This window comes from Melanotaenia boesemani, chromosome 16 (assembly GCF_017639745.1).
Source record: "Melanotaenia boesemani isolate fMelBoe1 chromosome 16, fMelBoe1.pri, whole genome shotgun sequence".
Taxonomy (NCBI): domain Eukaryota; kingdom Metazoa; phylum Chordata; class Actinopteri; order Atheriniformes; family Melanotaeniidae; genus Melanotaenia; species Melanotaenia boesemani.
In genome coordinates, this window is record NC_055697.1 from 31,905,156 (window position 1) to 31,925,090 (window position 19,935).

The window sequence follows — 19,935 nt, forward strand, 5'->3', positions numbered from 1 at the left end:
ATAAGGTGGACTAAGTTGCTGTGGGTCTTTGGACAGTTTGGTAAAAAATATTGAATTTTATTTTCTTTTTTTTTTTTTTTAAGAAAACCAGACTTTCTGTTTGAACTGATATGATCAGGTCTGTTTGTTGCAGAATTTATTGATAGTTTTGTAGTTTTAGAACGTCACAGCTGAGAGTCGGCGCGTTCTGGTTCTCCTGAGTTAGGATTTTCCAGCATCTTCCAGGACAAAGCTCTGGATCCACTGATGGTTTTGTGTTTCCCTGAGTCTCTACAGTACAACATGAACATGACCCACAGACACACCAAGGTCCTGGAACAGTGAATTCTGCTCCTAAACCCATCCTGTTCTGTTACCCAGAATCCTCCAACAGCAGAATGAGGACCTCCGGCGCCGGCTCTCTCTCTCCACACACAAGATGGAAGCCATGGAGGCGGAGTTTGACACCAGCCGTCACTACATGGAGGCAGAGCTCACCCGGACCCGGGATGACCTGGACAAGATGAGAGACAAGTTCCGCAGGTGAGGGAGGCCACTCGGACCTGGTTATGACTCAGCTGTGTTTTAATTTTTATTCAGCTGTGATTCAGCACTGACGGTTCGGTTCTGACCAGGTTCAGCTGCATCTTGGCTGCGACTTGATTCTGACTAAACGCTGATTTGGCTGTCGTGACTCGTCCTGACTCAGCTGCGTCTCAGCTGTTGCTCTGTTCTGACTCAGGACTCAGCTATGATTTGATACTGGTTCTGCCTCTGCTGGGTCTAGGTCCTGACTATCTTGGCTCTGACTTGGTTATGTCTGGGCTGTGAATTGGTTCTGACTCAGCTGTGTCTTAACTGCAACTTGAGTCTGACTCAGCACTGACTCAGCTCTGATATGGCTCTGACTCTGCTGTGTCTTGGTTGGGACTCCGAGTCTTAGCAGAGTCAGTGCTAAGTCCTCATCTAGTCCACTGTGATGTATTATTTCCTGTTTAAAGACTGGAGGACAGGAAGTAGAAACTCACCATGTAGATTGTAATAGTTTGTGCTTTGAGGGCGAGCGAGCATACCTAATCACACCTCTCTCCACAGACTCCAGAACAGCTACACGGCATCTCAGAGAGCCAATCAGGACCTGGAGGAGAAGCTCCACGCTCTGGTAAAGTCCCCCCTCTTCACCTGTTGTAGCTGATTGGCTTTTTAAACCATTGATGACGTGCAGTAAGCAATCAATGACCATGTGTGATTAAGTTTTGTTGTGCTGTGACATAGATGCCTCTGGTGGAACTGATCAATTACTTTATCAGTTGCCTCAATGGAGACCTCACCCTGACATTTCTGTTACGAAGCTGATTGGTCGTTTGTGTGTGACCTCATTCATAATGAATGGGTCCTGTGTGTGTTCATTGATCTCACTCAGCCAATTGCTGATCGATGTCTAAATGAAAACACACTCCGGCGCTGTGTATCGATTAACTGTGGAAAAGTTCTGATTGACAGCAGGATGGTCGCCATGGACAACGGCATGAAGTCAGTCACAGGGCAGGAAGCTTATAATGAAAAAATAAAGGAGATGCGGACACTGTTGTCCTGGAAACAGGCATTACTTTGATTAATGTTGTCATGGTGATGCCACTGTGAGTTAACATGGAAGGTGTGACGCAGTGACAAATTCTTGTTGTAGAAACCTGAGACAAAACTTTATCTTCCAGCCTCTGAAGTAACACAACTTAAAACTTTAATGAACATCAGTCAAGGAAAATGTACAGACTTGATGGTTTTTTGTGTATAAAATGGTGACATGATGGAACTGATGAATTAACACTGATGGTGTTTATTTAACCTGATATTGATGAAGCATCAATGGAATCTGGATGTTTGCAGTTGGTGTGTGTGTGTGTGTGTGTGTGTGTGTGTGTGTTGGTCAGAAACACCTGAGGAGTCTGAGATTATCCAGCTCACCCTGGTCTCTGACCGTTTACACCAGAAATGTCAGGCATTTTAGTTCAGGGGCCACATACAATGTAATCTGATCTCCAGGGGTCTGGACTAGTAAAATGAAAGCATAGTTACCTATAAATGAAGAAAGGAACTTTTTTCCCTTTATTGTAGTACACAAAAGTACATTACTAGGTTGTTTACGTTTGAACTATCCTTTGTAGAAAATATTATGAACACCTTCAGATTCCTACGGAAAAATAAACAATTTGCCTGAAAAAATGAGCTCTGCTCTTTATTTTCACGTATTTAACGTTCACTTAGTCCTTATTCTGCATTTTCAGCAGGTCTTCAAATATTAGTGGATACGATCGAAAAGGCCGACGTTTGCTAGTAAAACTGGCGAGGAAAGGGTTAACATGGCCGACCAGGTGTTTCTGGATGACCTCAGGTGTCTCAGGTGGGATGAGTGTGAGAAGAGCTGATGAAGGTTTCTGTTTCTCTGATTGTCCTTCTTCTTCATCTCTCCTTTCTTTTCTCACGCTGCTCTGATGGACTCATCTTCATCATCACCTTCATCAGGCTGCCGTCAGTCAAACATGGGTTCATGCAGTTGCGTTTCATTCATCTTCCACCCCTTCATCCCTTCATCCCTCCATCCTCTGCCTCAGTTTTCTTCTTCTGTTGTCTGAATGTTTGAACACCAGGTCGTCTCAGTTCCTTCAGCTGCTGCTCGTCTGGAAACACAAAAAATCCACAAATCCACAAATTTAAAAGAAAAACACTTTAAATAAAGTTTCAATCCTGATGCTGATTCAGTGGCAATTTCTGACACATTTTTTCAGATATTTTTTTGTGTTTTAGCTGCGTTTTAACATTCAGACCTCATGACAAAGCTGTTTGGACCTGGTGTCCAAACGTCTCTATGATCCCAGCTGAAGACCGCCGGTTTCACTTCTGCTCCTGCAGGTGAAACTGAGAATGAAAAGTTAGAAATAACTGCAGCTCGTCGGACAGATCTGGACGCTGTTAATAACGTGAACAAAAACTAGACTGAAGGGAGTCAGGAGGGACAGCAGCCACGGTCCAAACACAGAACCATCCAGAAGAAAACGTCATGATGAATCGGGATTCTTCAAGATGTTTTAGGGAAATATATAAAAGAAAGAAAGAATGTCTCTGTCCTTAGACACTGATGGGTCATCAGTTCAGGAGGTGTTGGGACCTTTGGCCCTCAGTAGTGTCTGCAGGCTTCTACCGAGCTGCTCAGATCAGCATGCAGGACACAAAGTTTAAAGTTCCCATGAAACAAGTTGTTTTTATTAAAGTGTGAGGAGTGATAAATCTTCAGGCTTTTTGGAGAAACCACACACTAGGCAGTTTTCCACAGACATTTCCAGGATTTAATGGATTAATTAGAACTTTTCTCTGAAAACATATTCTAAATAAACCTTAGTCTGAACAGTCATGTTGCTTTTCATCGGACTTCTATGTCGCTGAGCCCGTATACATGACCATCAAAATCCGATAACTGGCAGTAATTAGATAATTGTAATAACTGGATCTAACAGATGTATGAACACATAAATTATGCAGACATGCATAATTAAAAAAACCCAGTCTGTATTTCTTTCATAGGACACATTGAGATGTTATACTTAAATGTCCTGCTATTTTTTTAAACATCTGGTCCTTGTTGAACTCGGTCTTAGCATTAGCTGCTAATGTGGTAGCTTATACGCTGCAAAATAGACGACATGTAAATGCTTAACTTTGTTTATACTCCAGCTTCCTGCTGCTGCACGCCTTTGTGTCTTTCCTTTGTCTTCTGTTCAAGTAATGACAGCATTGTTTCCATCTTTTTATCAAAAGGCATTGAAAAGATGGAAACTACAGTTTTTTGCACACGGGCAGATGTAAAAAAACTAGATATACGAGTTTATGTGCACAAAGAAATTGGGGTATTGGGGAGAAATCTAGGTGTGAATATGCTGTTTACATGATCATTTCAGTTATCTGGTAACTCCAGAAAACCAATAATGATCCAACCTTTTTTATGTGGATATAAATGGGCAATTTTGTGTCTGAGGAAGCGGGACGTGGCAGATTGTACCATAACTTTGTCAGCTCCCATTACACATTATCAAAAGTTGCTAACGTGTAGCATCCATGTTTAACTCTTAAAACACAGCAGTCTGCATTTCCAGGTCTCCTCAGGGCTTTACACGGTTCATGTTGGAGTCTGATAGCGGCCTTTAAGTTATAATGTGAACTACGTGAAAAAATCAGCTTTAAAAAAAAAAAATAAAAATCAGAATTGAGCATGAAGACCTGCAGTGTGAACGTAGCTGCGTCATCGGCTTGGTTCTCGCTGAGCATCACCAGACGTGTTGGACAGGTTAAAAAGTTTCATGGGGACTTTAAAAGAACCGGACCTGCTGGTGGACTCTGTTTGACGTGTTGTCGACGGCAACAGAGCGTCCTGATCTGATGAGGAGCAGCGATGATGAAGAACACCTGCTAGTGCTAGCTTTGTCCACAGCCGCTTTGGCAGAAACTCGATTATTGATCAGATTTTAGCTTTGACGCTTTGATCAAGATCTCATCGATCTAAATGATCTTGTTGCAGCTGCTCCACTGCATCCCATAATGCATCTCTGCAGCGCTGCTGACGAGTGTAGCATTCAAATGATCTGGGAAAACTGTAGACTGACTGATTACTGCCAGCAGGAGGAGTAAAGTTGGGATAAACTGATGTGAATGATGGAGTTTAACCGGTTTGTGTTGCTGAATGAATGTAGATCTGTTCCCACATGATCTGAATGTGACCTGAAGCCCCGCCTTTTGTAAGCTCAGGCTCCTGATTGGCTGCCTCATCATTGCTCTAATGTTGTGTTTATGCCCCGCCCACAGCTACGTAAGGTGGAGAGGGACAAAAAAACAATGGACCAGGAAATCGTGGAGCTCACCAACAAACTGCTGGATGCTAAAAACACCATCGACCGTCTGGAGGAGCTCAACGTAAGAACCAGCACACACTCCGGATCAGCTGACCAGGTTCCCGTCATCAGAACTCCAGACGTCAGCAACAGAACCAGAACAAATCTTTAATGGTTTAATTGGACCAAACTAGACCAGTCAAAACCAAACCAGAATCATGTAATCTGAACGGAAAACATGTAGACCTGACCCCGACTGCAGAACCAGCTCAGACCTGAACCCGACCGCAGAACCAGCTCAGACCTGAACCCGACCGCAGAACCAGCTCAGACCTGACCCCGACCGCAGAACCAGCTCAGACCTGACCCCGACCGCAGAACCAGCTCAGACCTGAACCCGACCGCAGAACCAGCTCAGACCTGACCCCGACCCCAGAACCAGCTCAGACCTGACCCCGACCGCAGAACCAGCTCAGACCTGACCCCGACCGCAGAACCAGCTCAGACCTGAACCCGACCGCAGAACCAGCTCAGACCTGAACCCGACCGCAGAACCAGCTCAGACCTGACCCCGACCGCAGAACCAGCTCAGACCTGACCCCGACCCCAGAACCAGCTCAGACCTGACCCCGACCGCAGAACCAGCTCAGACCTGACCCCGACCCCAGAACCAGCTCAGACCTGACCCCGACCGCAGAACCAGCTCAGACCTGACCCCGACCGCAGAACCAGCTCAAACCTGACCCCGACCGCAGAACCAGCTCAGACCTGACCCCGACCGCAGAACCAGCTCAGACCTGAACCCGACCGCAGAACCAGCTCAGACCTGACCCCGACCGCAGAACCAGCTCAGACCTGACCCCGACCCCAGAACCAGCTCAGACCTGACCCCGACCGCAGAACCAGCTCAGACCTGACCCCGACCGCAGAACCAGCTCAAACCTGACCCCGACCGCAGAACCAGCTCAGACCTGAACCCGACCGCAGAACCAGCTCAGGACCTCATCATATTTCTGAATTCCTGATCTTTTATTCAGAAAATCTGAATACGTAAATCCTGTCCCTAGAAGTGATTCAGGGATTTTAAATCCTGGTTTCTGATTAACTACGTTGGAATTAATTTGGCCTCTTTGCACCGTCTACACTGCCCAGCTCCTCACCAACCCCCATTAACATGACCACATCCTGACTGTCCTGTACTCTCTACTCCTGCTGCCAGTTCACTTTGTTTGTTTTTTGTTCCATCCTTGGCCTTTCACCTCTTTATCTACCTGACGTGCTGACCAACCACCAGCCCAGTAGAGCCCTGCGCTTCTCTGAACACCTGCTGGTAGTCCAACGTCCAGGTGCAAACGGGGCGATCGTGCCTTTACAATAGCAGGGGCGAAACTTTGGAATTCCCTCGCCCTGGAGTTGGGCTCCATCACGGACCCGCCCCTGTTTAAGGCCAGACTGAAAACCTGTTTTTTCAGATCAGCCTTTGACACAATAGTGGTCAGGTAGTCCAGCACTTTGATCAACTAGGGTTGCTGTAAAGTGCTTTATAAATAAAATTTGATTGATTGAATGATTGAACCTGATCTGGTTCCTGATGAGCAGGAGAGTCTCTCCTGGAAAACACTGGAATAGTCCTGAAAATCAGCGCGGCATTCCCAGCAACAGTTAGAGCTGGAAGATGCTTCCCCAGAGCCGTTTATCCTGGGAACTTTTACTTTGTTGACCTCACAGAAACCATATCTAAATATGGATTAGGAGCAATTGTTGCCCTGAGAAGCGTCTGTCAGGCAGCAATCTGTTTGGCTCTGGCCTTAACTCACCTGTGTTTGATTATAACAGAGACTGAGAATCCTCCACTGATCCGAGACCAGCTGAATTATCCTCTGGTGATGTTTCTCAGAGTCTGGAGGTAATTTCCAGGCTGACTGGTCTCTGTGGTAAACGTATCTCCATCCTGCTGCTGCCTCCTTCCAAGTACGGCAGCTGGTTGGGGAAAACAAGATAGTCCAACTGATGGGCTATCAGGATCATGTGACTCATGCCAGGGCACAGTCCTGCTTTCCGACTGGCTCAGATGTTAAAGCAGGTAGAGGCAGGTGATTGACAGGTGTGCTTCTCTCCACAGGAGCGTTACAGACAGGACTGTAACTTGGCTGTACAGCTGCTCAAATGCAACAAGTCACATTTCAGGAACCACAAGTTTGCTGACGTAAGGTACCGTCTGTCTGCGTGTGTGATGTTGTCTTACTCGCTGGAGCTCAGCTCCAAGGAGTGATATAGTGGTTACCGTGGCAACATACTGGCTGCAGATTTGACTTCAGCGTTTACACTAGTTTTAACTGGAGAGGTCATCAACAGGAAGCTATGCGTTTAATGGAGGAAACGGCTGATCCACTAATGGCACCAGGAGTGTGTGTGTGTGTGTGTGTGTGTGATTGATCCTGAGTGTTGATGACTGCATTAAATCCATTAGACTTTGTAGAGACTCAGCATCGCATTCCTGGAAACACTTTTAACCTGTGTGTGAATGTGCCTTGTTCTTATATCATTGTGAGGACCACTGTAAGTTTTTCAACAATTGAAGTGAGGACACTTTTGCAAAGTGATGACATATTGCCAGTCATACCTTTTTTCCTTTTGTAATGACCTCCAGAGGTTATTTATAGGCTTTCCTCACAAGTTTCAGACAGGTTTTAGAAGGGTGATAGAATGAAGGGAAAATGCTGGGTATCTAAGTAGCATATGTACATGTATTACTACTACTAATCTCCTTGTTAGAGAAACAGCATGTTGAACATGTGTGTTCAGATATTTAGATGACCGGTATTACTTATTAAAAAAAAAGAAAAAGCTGACTTCTACACCAATATATTCCACTCCACCATAGTGGAGTCTTACTACTTAACTATCAACTTTCAGGACTAAATTTCAAGCTATGTTTACTTCCTTAAAGTCCTCCCACTTTGGTTAACAGGTGTGAACGCGGGCCGCTTTTAAGTGTAGCAGGAATGGTGGTTTTCATTCCATAAGTGAATTGACCCAGTCTTGTGTGTGTGTGTTGCAGCTTCCCTCGGAGCTTCAAGACATGCTGAACAAACACATGAAGAGCAGCCTCCCGAGCGAGGCCCCGCTCCTGGCTCTCAGGACCCAGACACGCTAAGTTGTGACACCCGCTGACGTCGTGCCGACCTCCGTCATCGCCGTCGTGCTGGAGAAACCGGAGCCACCTGGTTCTAAAACTCGGCCCAGTCCAGCAGGCTGTGGCCGCCGGGTTGCAGAGGATGTCTTTGTGCACGTGGACATGACGGGCCCCACCCGGCGCTGAGCCCGGGAGAATGGTAGCGGTCAGGAGGGCGTCACAGCAGAATGGCTCCTTTCGTAGTCAGAGCAGCCTGGATGAGGAGGCAGTGCGGAGCTGCCGTCCTTTGAGAAGCTGAACCCCTACCCGGCGCCGCTGCCGCCCCACCCCTGTACCCTGGGCGCAAAGTTATCGAGTTCGTCATCTGATGACAAAGTCAAGATCCCTAAAAACTCCCCCCTGCCCAACTGCACCTATGCCACCAGGCAGGCCATCTCTCTGAGCCTTGTTCAGAACGATGACGAGAGACTGGCCCCTGGAAGCCCCGCCCCTTCCTCCTCCTCTGGTGGGGGGAGCGGTGCAACCAGAGAACGCCCCCATCACAGCGGGACGTCATCAGTGAGCCGCTGGTCCAGCCAGTCCAGCCCATTCAGCAGCCCACCACAGGTATAGTGAAGCCCCGCCCACTAACACAACACCTGATCACATAGCCAATCAGAGCAGAGTCAGGTTGTTCATCTGTTCTGTGGTTCCTGAAAAAATGTTCTTGTATTTCAGTTTAAATAGCATTTTTCTCCACATTAACCAAAAGTTCTGGTTCCAATCAGTGGAACCAGGACCTGGTTCGGTTCCTGTTGTGGAAAGGCAGCTTCAGACTGAATGTGTCGTAGTTGCGGTTCTGTTTCTAATCAGAGATCCTGTGTATAAAATCTGTGATGTCATGTGATGTAACGGGTTGTTGCTCCGCCCCCTTTCTTTCAGGCACCCAGCGTCCTGACGAGCTCTGGCAGCTCAGAAGAGGACCTGCTGGCCAACTGGCAGCGATGTTTTGTGGAGAAGATGGCGCCATCTTGTGACGGCTCTGTGGTTCATCGGACCTCCTTCAGCAGCCGAGACGGCCCAAGAGCTACAGAGGAGGAGACAGGCGGTGGGGGGGCGGGGCCTCCTCTTCTTCAGACCACCACAGGGCAGCATATTCGGAACGGTGAAGAAGGCTCATCAGCACGGAGCTGGACGCCGAGCCGCGGCTCCAGTTGGATACCGACACGGACACAGAGCCACGGTCCAGCAGAAGAGGACAGTAATGGCGGCGGGGACGGCTCTGTGGAGGAGGGAGAGAGGCTGCTGATGAACCTGGAGACGACTGTGGCAGCGCTGACACGGCGGTTACCGGGCAACCAGCCCCATGGAGGCCAGCAGGAAGGAGGACGACGAGGATGAGGAGAGCTCGGCTGAAGAGCGAGACATTCTTCCTCATGACCTGCCCGTCATCTCACCACGCCTCCTGGACTTTGACCCCACCCTCAACCTAACCTACCGCATCGCAGGCGGCCTCAGAAGAGGCCCGAAGAGGATGGGTGTGCATCACCTGCAACCGGGCAAAGACAGCCTGACCCGAGCCCAAGAGCAAGGCACGCTGCTGGACTGACAGCCTGCTGTCACCACGGGAACTGCCTGGTCCGTCATCCACGGAACAGGCCACACCCATCCAGGATATAGCCATACTTTACCGTATGCTGCCGAGTTAACCGCCTGACCTGTGTGTGTGTGTGTGTGTGTGTGTGTTTGTGTGTTTGTGTGTGTATGTATGCATGGGTATGTGGGACCGATCAGTTCTGACAATCAATCACAGTAATACCATTCAGTTGTTACAGTTACTATTGAACCACAGAAAGAGAAGCAGGGAGGTGACTTAGTTTAAAAAAACACTGGCCACAAAGTAAATTTACATGTATAAAACTTGAGTGTGGTTGGGGTAAAACAGAAGAGGAACCGACAGATGATCATTTGTACCTGTGACAGGTTGTAAAAATGTTCTGATCTCACTGGTGGTGAAGCCTTAGTTGTTTGCCATCAAGTGGTCAAGTTGGAAAATTGCAAACCAGGTGCCACTTCAGATGATTGACAGGTCACAGGGAAAGAGCAAACATCTTTTTCAGACATGCATGGATCACCAGTATCACTACACTAGTTTGAATTAAATTTTTAAAGTCGTTTCCTAATTTGCAACCTTTTAAATATTGACATGTAGGAGAGATTTTGTCCCTGTGCAAATACAACTACTTTGTGTGAGGCTATTAACCTAATGTTAGCACGAAGCTATGTAGCTAATGCTAATCTAGTTTTATGCTAGCACTAGATTGGTTTCAAGATGTTGTGGAAGAAAAACATGTCATATTTATTTTTCCATGAGTGTATTTAGGGACTACACATCAATTTAGTCAATCATGATTTTCACATTGGAGCTGAAATAAAGTATAAAGATGCTCAAAGAGAACTTTGGTATCCACAATACTTGGCACTGACGAAGCTAGCTACATGATCTAGTTTCATTTAAACAGTAGGCTAGCAAGGCTGCTAGCTGGGTTTAAAGTAGCTACAGCATGAAAATATGGATAAATTAATTCTGTAACCAGTCTTGTTTGTAAAGGGAAGATACAGAGGACACAGATCAGGCCAAGCGAGCTAGCCACACAAGTCACTGTGGTTTGACACAAGGATCCAGTCTACCACCACCATCAGTAGACCAGAACTGATCCCCCCTGCTACCACATCAACTCCACATACTGCACCCAAACCAATCAACTTCCTTCTGTGGGCCATTCTGAACTTAACGTAGTCACCCAGATTGTTAATGTCAAGATGTTTTATTTCTCGTCTCTCTAATGTGGACCACAGTCATCACAGCAATGGATGCCGAGTGTGCGTTACAGAGACGAACCACAATTCTTACTAAATGACCCCCCTGATAAATTCTTGGTCACCCCCATGTATAAAAGTCTAATTCCACTACTGATACAGATGCAACTGTACAAAACGTATGTCCCTCTTCCAGCTTCACAGGACTCAACTCTGCAATCTGTTTGACGACGAACTAGTAAATTAACCTGATGGACAATCAGAACCAGGATCAATGTCAGAAACCCAGTATCGGTCCGGTGTGTGTGTGTGTTGTCAGAGTTTTAGAAACAGAAAGTAAAGACTTTTGATACGTTTTGAAGGTAACAGATGAGACGCCTGGAATAAAATACACGCACACACTCAGACTCTCAGTGCCTCTCACATCCTGTTATGAGGTTGTGAGTACGACGCCGGGCCTGCAGAAGGTCAGTCTTGTCTATTGATGTCCCTGCTAAATCATTTCCTGTCATGTGACATTATTTAGTCAGCTGATTGGTCACTTGTGGAATCACCTGAGTGTGACCTTTGACTCGGACTCACCCCTCCCCCACTGGTGACTGTACTTCAGGGGCGGGGCTGGGGGTGGAGCTTCTCCACACCTCACACCTGGAATGTAACCATCAACCTTTGTTGTTGTTTAGTTGTATTTTCACCTTTTTGTTAAATCCCCGAGTTTTGATCTGGAGAGTTTAGCTGGATTTTGATTTGTTGTTTGTGTTTTTTTGTTTGCTGTACGGAAGCCCTGTTGGTGCCAGAAACAGAACCATTATTGATCCATTGTAATAAAGTGGAGGGGTGGATCCACTGAGTCTGGCCCTCCTGCAGGCGCCCCCTGGTGGAGTGGAGGAACTGCAGCTTTGTTTTTGGCACTTCAGAGCTCCCGTACCACACGCGCGCTCACTCCGTTCTTCTTTGATGTCGCAGATCGAATGTTGACTTGCTGCCTCCTCACAGCTCCGATTGTGGCTCACCGATCACCCATGATTGATCCTCTATTGATCGATCTGACACTTGCTCTGGTTCTGCTCCTGAGACTTTGTCACTTTGTGCTTTCTCAGTCGTGTTTTCACAGAAATTCGTGGAGTCCGGATCAGTGGCCAAGTATTGATCATTGGGCCAAGTCCTGTTCAGCCGTGAACTCCATGATCTAGCTGAAAGTATTGATTAATCATCACTGAATGTTTAGATTAAAGCTGCAATGAATGATTTCATTATTGATTGTTTTGTTTTTGGACTAATTGAGCATTGATCCCTTGTTCAGTCATCTCAGTTTTGTCCAGAAACCAATGTTTCATTTTGGTCAAACTCAAAAACTAATGAAAGTATTTCACATTCGTTTTATATGGAATTATTGACTAATTAATTAACAAGATGGTTGGAGCTCATCCATCAAAAACTTTAATCAGCTGAGTCATTTAATTTTTTTAAAGCTGAGACAAGATTATATGATTTATACTCTTGTCTTCTTAACTTCAAGATTACTGAAGCTTCATCCAGAACAGACCCAGTCCACCCTGGCAGGTTCTGTCAGTCAGAGCTGGAAATGGATTTTGAAACAGCTGCTTGTGAATCCGTCTGAGCTTTTTCAGCTTTTGTGAACAGAGGACAGCTAACAGTGCATGGTGGGGCACAGGAAACAAGCTTTTCACGGTAAAATAAACCAGCTGGAATGTTTCATCAGATCAGTCTTCTTCAGTCGGGCTATAACGGTCTGTTCAGGTGCACTTTTACTGCAGGTAAAACCACAGAATGACCGTTTTAACTGCTTAAACGTCTCAATTTCTCAACAGCTTAGCCCCAACACAGACTCTGACACTTAAACGCACCACTCCTCCCCCCACCTTCCTCCTCCTCCTCATCAGATGTTAAATTATTCACCTTTTTCCGTCTCACTGATACTGTAGCGTCTGTGAGAGTTTGTTTGATTTTGTTTGTGTTTTTGGAGACCAGTATTTGTCTACCATATAAGGACATGTATGGACATTGTGTCCAGTCCTTACTGAGCTGGCTGTTAGAACCAGATCCTGGTTCAGACTCTGAAAGACTCCTCACAAAAAGACAAAGACCAGAACATTTAATATTTCATTTGAGTCATCAGATGTTCGGAAAGTGTGTGTGTGTGAGAGAGAGAGAGAGAGGAAGAGAGACAGAGAGAGACACACACAAAGAGACGTGCAGCTGGTATAAATAGACTTTACATCCGGACTCGTGCATCTTTAATGGTTCATTCTTGAGTTTAATCTGAGACGCCAAGGTCACCTCCCCCTCCCTCTATTCTTCATGCCGTTTCCTTTTCTCTTCTATATCATTTGTATTCTGCCTCCTCATCATCCTCCTCTTCATCTGAGCTAACACACTGATTGTCATTAACGGTTCAGTTCAGATGTTCAGCTATTAAAACTTATAAATATAAACAGGACATAGAAGAACATGAGGTCCAGCGTTTGTGTCCAACATGCATCGCTGCTGTTTCCGGTCTGATCCGGTCTCAATCTGCAGGTGCGCTGTGACAAGCTGGTGAAGCTTCAGAAAGGTCCCCCACCTCCATCTTAAAGCTTCTTGTATGTGTATTAATGCTGTTATGTGATCACTGTCGTCATGGAAACCTACAGTCATTACAGTGTTCAGGTTTCTGTCTGACGACGTGAAGTGTTGATGGAACGCTCCATGCACACCTGAAGACTAGACCTCACCGGGGAAATGTTTTTCATCCAGCTGGATGTTTCCATGTGACATCCAGGTGATTGTTAGCCCCACCCCCTCCTTCACACTTCACCCGCAGGTGCTGTCTCTGAGACCTCTCACCTGGGCCCAGGTGTTTCAGGACTGAACTTTCCTCGTGGCGGCGGGTATTTTTTCTTTCACTTCCTGTTGGGGAGAAATCTCTGACTGTTAGAACTCTGATGACTTTATTTTCTCAGTTTGTAAACAATGTATATTTTAAAACAAATAAAATATTTTAACTGTAGCACCGCTTCGCCTTTTATTGCCCTCAGGAAGTCCCCTGTCCCAGTGCATGATGGGAATACGCTCCTGCACCTGACCCGGTAACGTGTTCTGCAGGTTGTTGGCTCGGTTAAACACTGGACTGAGTCCTTCAGGTTCTGTCCATCACCCGTTATTCCTCCTGCACATCTCCGTCAACCCTCTATTACATGTGTTAATTATACATACATGAGGGAAAAGTCTTTTTTTTCTTCTTTTTATCATTTATTCATAAACATGTAAAATAACATATAATAAAAGCAAAATAAATATATGTAAAATAAAAAAGACTGGAATAAAATGAATTTCAATGAAATATATCTGCTCTCTGCTGCCACCTGCTGGAGGTCTGAGGACCTGATCTGAACCTGGACCAGGATCATCCAGGAACCATGAATACAGAGAAACTTGGATTAATAATGAGGCTCTCTGATCAGAGCTGTGAAATGAAGCCACTGCTGCGTTCAAGTGCTGCAGGAGATTTTGAATATATGCATGTAGCACCTATGTTGCTGTTAGAGAAATATCTACCAAAACTTAGTTATTTAAGTCGGCAATTTTTAGTGAACACATACACACAAAATAAATACACATAAGACATAAACGTTCACACTGTGCTGAGGGTCGGCACCTGTAACACCTTGTTTTACGTGCGGTAAGATCAACCTGCTTTGTTGATCAAATTGTTTAATGCCAAATGAATCTTTAAGATCGGTCTTTCAATTGAGGTTGGGCTATAACTGAATTTAGACTCAATTTGTTCAGCTTAAATTTTGCTCAAGAGAATTTCTGTTATCTCTCTCTCTCTCTATATATATATATATATATGTGTGTGTGTGTGTGAATAGGCGGAGGGATACTTTAACTATTCGGTTTTAGTTATCAAAAACTTTCTGTATTCTAAACAGTTTTAAAAGAAAACGATAAACTCTATGAACTGTTGGACTATTCATATTTACCTGTTAATTGTCATAAACTGTTTTTTATTATAGGTTAATCTATATGAGGGTCTATGACGTGGGGTTACAAGGGCTTCAGGTTTGTTTTTGTTTTTTTACTTCAGTTTGACATTTAACACAATCTTTTATCCGTCCAAACTCTGGTGTCAGCGTGGAGTTCTGGTTCCACACAGACCCGGTCCAGAAGTCCAGAGTCAATCTAAGAGTTCTCTAAAGAGACGAGTCTTCGGGTTTCTGATACTGTGATGAAGGACTGATGATGATGGTGCAATTCTGTCAGATACCGAAGTCTGAACACATGACTGAGGGTGCCGTGGCAGCCTCTCCAGCCAACACCCGAACACACACATTCTTACACCAGTGATGCCAACTCTGGAGGCAAAGAGGGTGAAATGTTTTGTCAAAGGGGGAGCGGAATTTGAACCACCGAAATCCGGTTCATCGGACAACCTGCTCCATTTGAGTCAATGCTGCCCGAATCATCATCAAAAGAATAAGAGTTTTGGAGGAATCTCTGTGTGCATGGGACAAGGCTGAAGGTCAAGCTGGATGCTGGTGATCTTCTGCTTAAAAGCAGACATGATTCTCTACTGGAAACCACTGCATGGACTCAGGAAGACTTCCAGAAACCACTGTCTGTGAACACAGTTCACCCTGAAAACCACAAATGCAGGTTAAAGCTCCATCATGCCGAGAAGAAGCCAGATGTGAACAGGATCCAGAACAAGCTTCTTCTGTCTTCTCTGGACCAAAGCTCATTTAAAATGTCTGAGGCAAAGTGGAAACCTGGATGAAGATGTGAACTAGTTTGTGGAAAGCATGGACGGCGGTGTCCTGCAGACTAAAGAGGAGAGGGAGCATCCAGCTTGTTATCAGTGGACAGGTGAAATATAAATAAATAAAAATATAAAAACAGTAACCAAGTGCTTCCCTGTTTAGCTCCACCAGCTAATGTTACAACAATAAAAACAAATGAAAAGATAAATAAATAAAAAGACACGGAGGACCACACAACTCACGCGGTGGTTAAAAGCCAGAGAATAAAAATGGGTCTTTAGATGAGACTTAAAGCCTCCACGGTGGGAGCAGATCAGGACATGGAGGGGCAGGTCCAGAGTCTGGGGCCGACTAGAGAAGGCCCCATCCCCTCCAGCTTTAAGTCTGGGACCGGCCCTCGGACCTCAGAGAGCGCTGGACTGCAAATCTGGAGGCAGTCGAAAATTTCGGCTTGATGATTTATAAAATCCATGAATTCTGTTTTTATTTACATTTTAAGCAACATCCAAACTTTAAAAAAAAGTTTATTCCTTACAACCCAAACAAAAGACATAAGATTGAAAGAAAGCTCCACCAACATCATGACGTTTCCACGTGGGAGCTTTCCATCTGGGTGGATCATCTTCATCACTCAGAGGAAGAGCAGGTGCAGCACTCTGAGATGTCTCAGCTTTGCTTCAGGCTGATGAAGAAATCCTCCAAAACCTTCTCCACCTCGTCCTCAGTGTAGTCCTGTCACCACGAACTGCTCGCCATCTGCGGCTCCTCGGATCATGGCGGACAGCGCTGCAGGCAGAAACTGGAAGTTAATGAGTCGTCAAACCAATCAGATCAGTAAACTGACCTGATTGTGTGATGAAGCGATAGTACTTCCTGTTTCACCAGGAAGTAAGCAGGAAGTGTCCTCACTGCGTCCTGACGACGGTCTGAACAGACACAGGATCTTCTTCTTCATGTCTACGGCTCGGCCGAGCTCGTAGCCGACGCCCAGAGACGTTGCGTCACCTCGGCAAACGACCACTGACACACACAGGTCAGAGGTTTAGAGCTGCAGACAAAGGCTATCAGTGATCAATAATCAATCAGTCGGTCAGTTCTCACCATCAGACTGTCGCACAGCAGTCCCAGTCCCGGTCATAGGATGCCTTTGTCTCCCGCCACTGTCACCATTTTCTCCTGTTCAATCACAGCACAGCAGGTCAGTGACATCACACAGGCACCTGACCAATCAGCACCTCCACTTCACCTGATAACTAATCAATGTCTGATTATTGATAAACAAGCAGAATGATTCTGACTTCTTCACTGGAAAATCTTCTTTTAATCACAACCTGCCCTGAACTCTGCTGGAACTGGAACCGAACTAGAACGGGGATCGAACGGGACGGAACCGTTCTGGTTGCTCAGCACCAAGACTGACCAATCAGAACCAGAATCTGGAGCAGAATAAAAACCTGATCCAAAGTGAGACCTGAATGTTTCTGATCTGGGGCTCATTAACAATCTGATTACCACACAGTGACGTCAGTGAAACACCGATCTGATGACGTATGATCGCAGCAGGTTCATAGTAAAAGTTTCTCTGTGTGCGCGCTCGTGTGTTTCTGTGTAAGACCTCTGTCGTTCAAACTCCGCGACTGCTCACGTGCTCGGTCAGCACGCTCCCGTAGCTCTGCAGCTTGTGCACGATCCTCTGATACACGTGCACGTCCTGTCTGCCGCCGCGGATGCTGCCGCAGAAGTAAACTTCATCCTGGTTCTACTGACGGTCCTACTGACCCAGCTCACCTCTGCGTGCCGCTTTCCCGCGCTGTCTGCTGCCACGTGACGCCTACGTCACACTTTTTCGCTGACCTGAGCGAGGGACTCGCAGGTGAAAAATGTTCCGTCCAGCTTCTCGCTGGTTCTGGTGGCTGTTCTAATTGGAAAATGTTTCAGTGGTTCTGGGGTCGTTTGGGTTTGGGCTCAGGCCCGGTTCTGCTGTGGCCCTTAGCAGTTGGAATCAGCAGTATTTGAGTCCAGGTCCTGCAGAATCCTCTAAGGTTCTGGGTGGCTAGTTGAAGTAGAAACTGCAGGCCGGACTCTGACTTTGACCTGAAAATGATGAAGATCCGGTATCAGGATGAAGATGTGTTTCTTGGTTTTGGAATCTTCTATTTAGTGCATTTTTCCATTTCTGGGAACTAAGATGGGAAAGTTGTGTCCAGCTGGACTTGAGTTCTGTGGACAACCTCGTGAAGGTCTTCAGTGTTCTGGGACAGTTCTGATGGTGAGACAGGACATTCCTGCCTACATATTCTGTTGGTTCCAGTTTTCCAACATCCAGCTGTAGTTGCGCTGTGGAACATTTTAATGTTCTCACGTGTTCTGTTTGAGATCTTTTTTAAGACCAGAAGCTTTTCTACAAACGGGTCTGACTGTGAGATTCCGGCTGTTCGCCCTCACATCCTGTTTGTTGTGAGCCAAGCGTTGGGTTCTCATCATGTTCTGGTTCTGAAGTTTTCACAGAAAAACGATGTGAACAGAGGTCATGTGCACAGGATGTTACATGGTCAGTAACATAATCTGACCATGTTCTGGTTTTGATGTGTACCACCAGTTCTACTCTTCCAGAACCCTGTTCCCCAGCAGGCAGAGTCTCACCTGGAAGACAATGCTCGGGGCAGTAGACAGTCAAAGGGGGGAAATTTTAAGTAAGTTTTATTGGGAGGGAAAAACTCTAACTTCCTTTTATCATTTCAAAATAAAGTGTTAAACTTTGGTTCCATTGATACGAACTGCACCATCAATAACTGATCACACACCTAACATGCACATGCCTGAGCACCGTCTGTCAGGTTCTAGCTGACTGCACTGAGGAAGACGAAGTGAAGATTAAGATGTTTATTGTCTCTGTACATAATTAATACATCAAATCAATAAAACTGTACAAACAGACGAATGTGATAAACAAACACACAGTCCTGTTTCTGTGATGGGGCTCTCATGGTTCTGACAGCTGGGTTCAAAGTTGGACCTTTGATTTGAAGAGATGAAGAGAAGGTCGGCCCTCAGCGGGCCCTCAGCAGAATTCCCGGACTCTTTGCTGTATTGTTAAGGATCAGTTCTGGAACATCACGGGCGACCGTCGTTGCTGGGAACCATTGTGGGTCCTTCAAGAGAGTCCAGCAGCCCTGAAACCACAAAACAACTGCTGTCAGGCAGGTTCTGGTTCTGACCTGGATTATTTTCTGGCTCTGTTTCTGTTCAGTGGTTTGGGTCTGTCCCCTTTGTCCTGGTTTGGGTTAGTTATAGTCATTTTGGCTCTATTCTGGTTCTGTTTCTTGTCCTGACACCAACTTGGTTCTGATTCTGTTCTATGGTGAGATTCAATAATCTCGTCCGTTTCTGTTTGACCTTGAGGTTCTGGTTCTGACTTCCAGGATCTGGTGGTAGCTGAAGTGCAGGTACAGCAGGAAGCTCATGTGCAGCAGAGTCAGCGTTCCGCAGAGCAGCAGCCGAGGCGTCTGACCCAACGGTGCGGGAAAGGAGAGCCGCCACCTGTCAGATACGGTACTAGGTGAGCCCAAACAGAAAGTACACCCACAGAGGGATGATGGGAAATGTGGTCCTACCATACGCAGCGTGGACAGTCCTCCAACCAGCAGCCACAGGCCGTAGAACAGGAAGTGGAAGTGGATGTTGTAAGTGCACGAGGAGAACGATTGCAATGACCGAAACAGGCCGTAACCCTAGCAACAGGACACAAGGAAGTAATATCACGCATCACGGTAGGGGTAGGTGAAGTGTTGAAAGGGGTGTAGTACAGAAACTGACCAGCAGGGAGAGCATCTGCAGCATAGTGATCTGAGCGTTGACCAGGTACGCCAGGAAGTAGAATGAAGGAGGAAACACCGAGCCAGTAGCCATAAACAGTTCCGATGGCGGTGCCCATCAGAGTGCCCTCCCTCTGCAGCGTGCACATGGAAAGACACACACAAGCACTATGCTTAGTTACCCTGACGCTACATTCACTGAAGCTGGGATTTAGTCGTGTGTTCTTACAATGACTGTGCCTGACGTCTTCATGCCGTGCAGCAGGATCGCCACCAGAGTGAAGACGAGCATCAGAGGTCCGTACAACTCCCCTGCAATCTTCTACACAGGAAGTACATCCCATCAAAGTAATAAACAGGAAGTACCCCATCAAAGTAATAAACAGGAAGTACACCCCATCAAAGTAATAAACAGGAAGTACACCCCATCAAAGTAATAAACAGGAAGTACACCTCATCAAAGTAATAAACAGGAAGTACACTCATCAAAGTAATAAACAGGAAGTACACCCCATCAAAGTAATAAACAGGAAGTACACCCCATCAAAGTAATAAACAGGAAG

At 46.1% G+C, this 19,935-nt stretch overlaps 2 pseudogenes; one reads left to right on the forward strand and one right to left on the reverse strand.

The window, feature by feature from the left end:
• Positions 1 to 9,583, forward strand: part of LOC121655540 — a 28,299-nt pseudogene extending 18,716 nt beyond the window's left edge.
• A 6,597-nt stretch (positions 9,584 to 16,180) lies between these two features.
• Positions 16,181 to 19,752, reverse strand: LOC121655405 (annotated as a pseudogene).
• Positions 19,753 to 19,935: the final 183 nt, after the last annotated feature.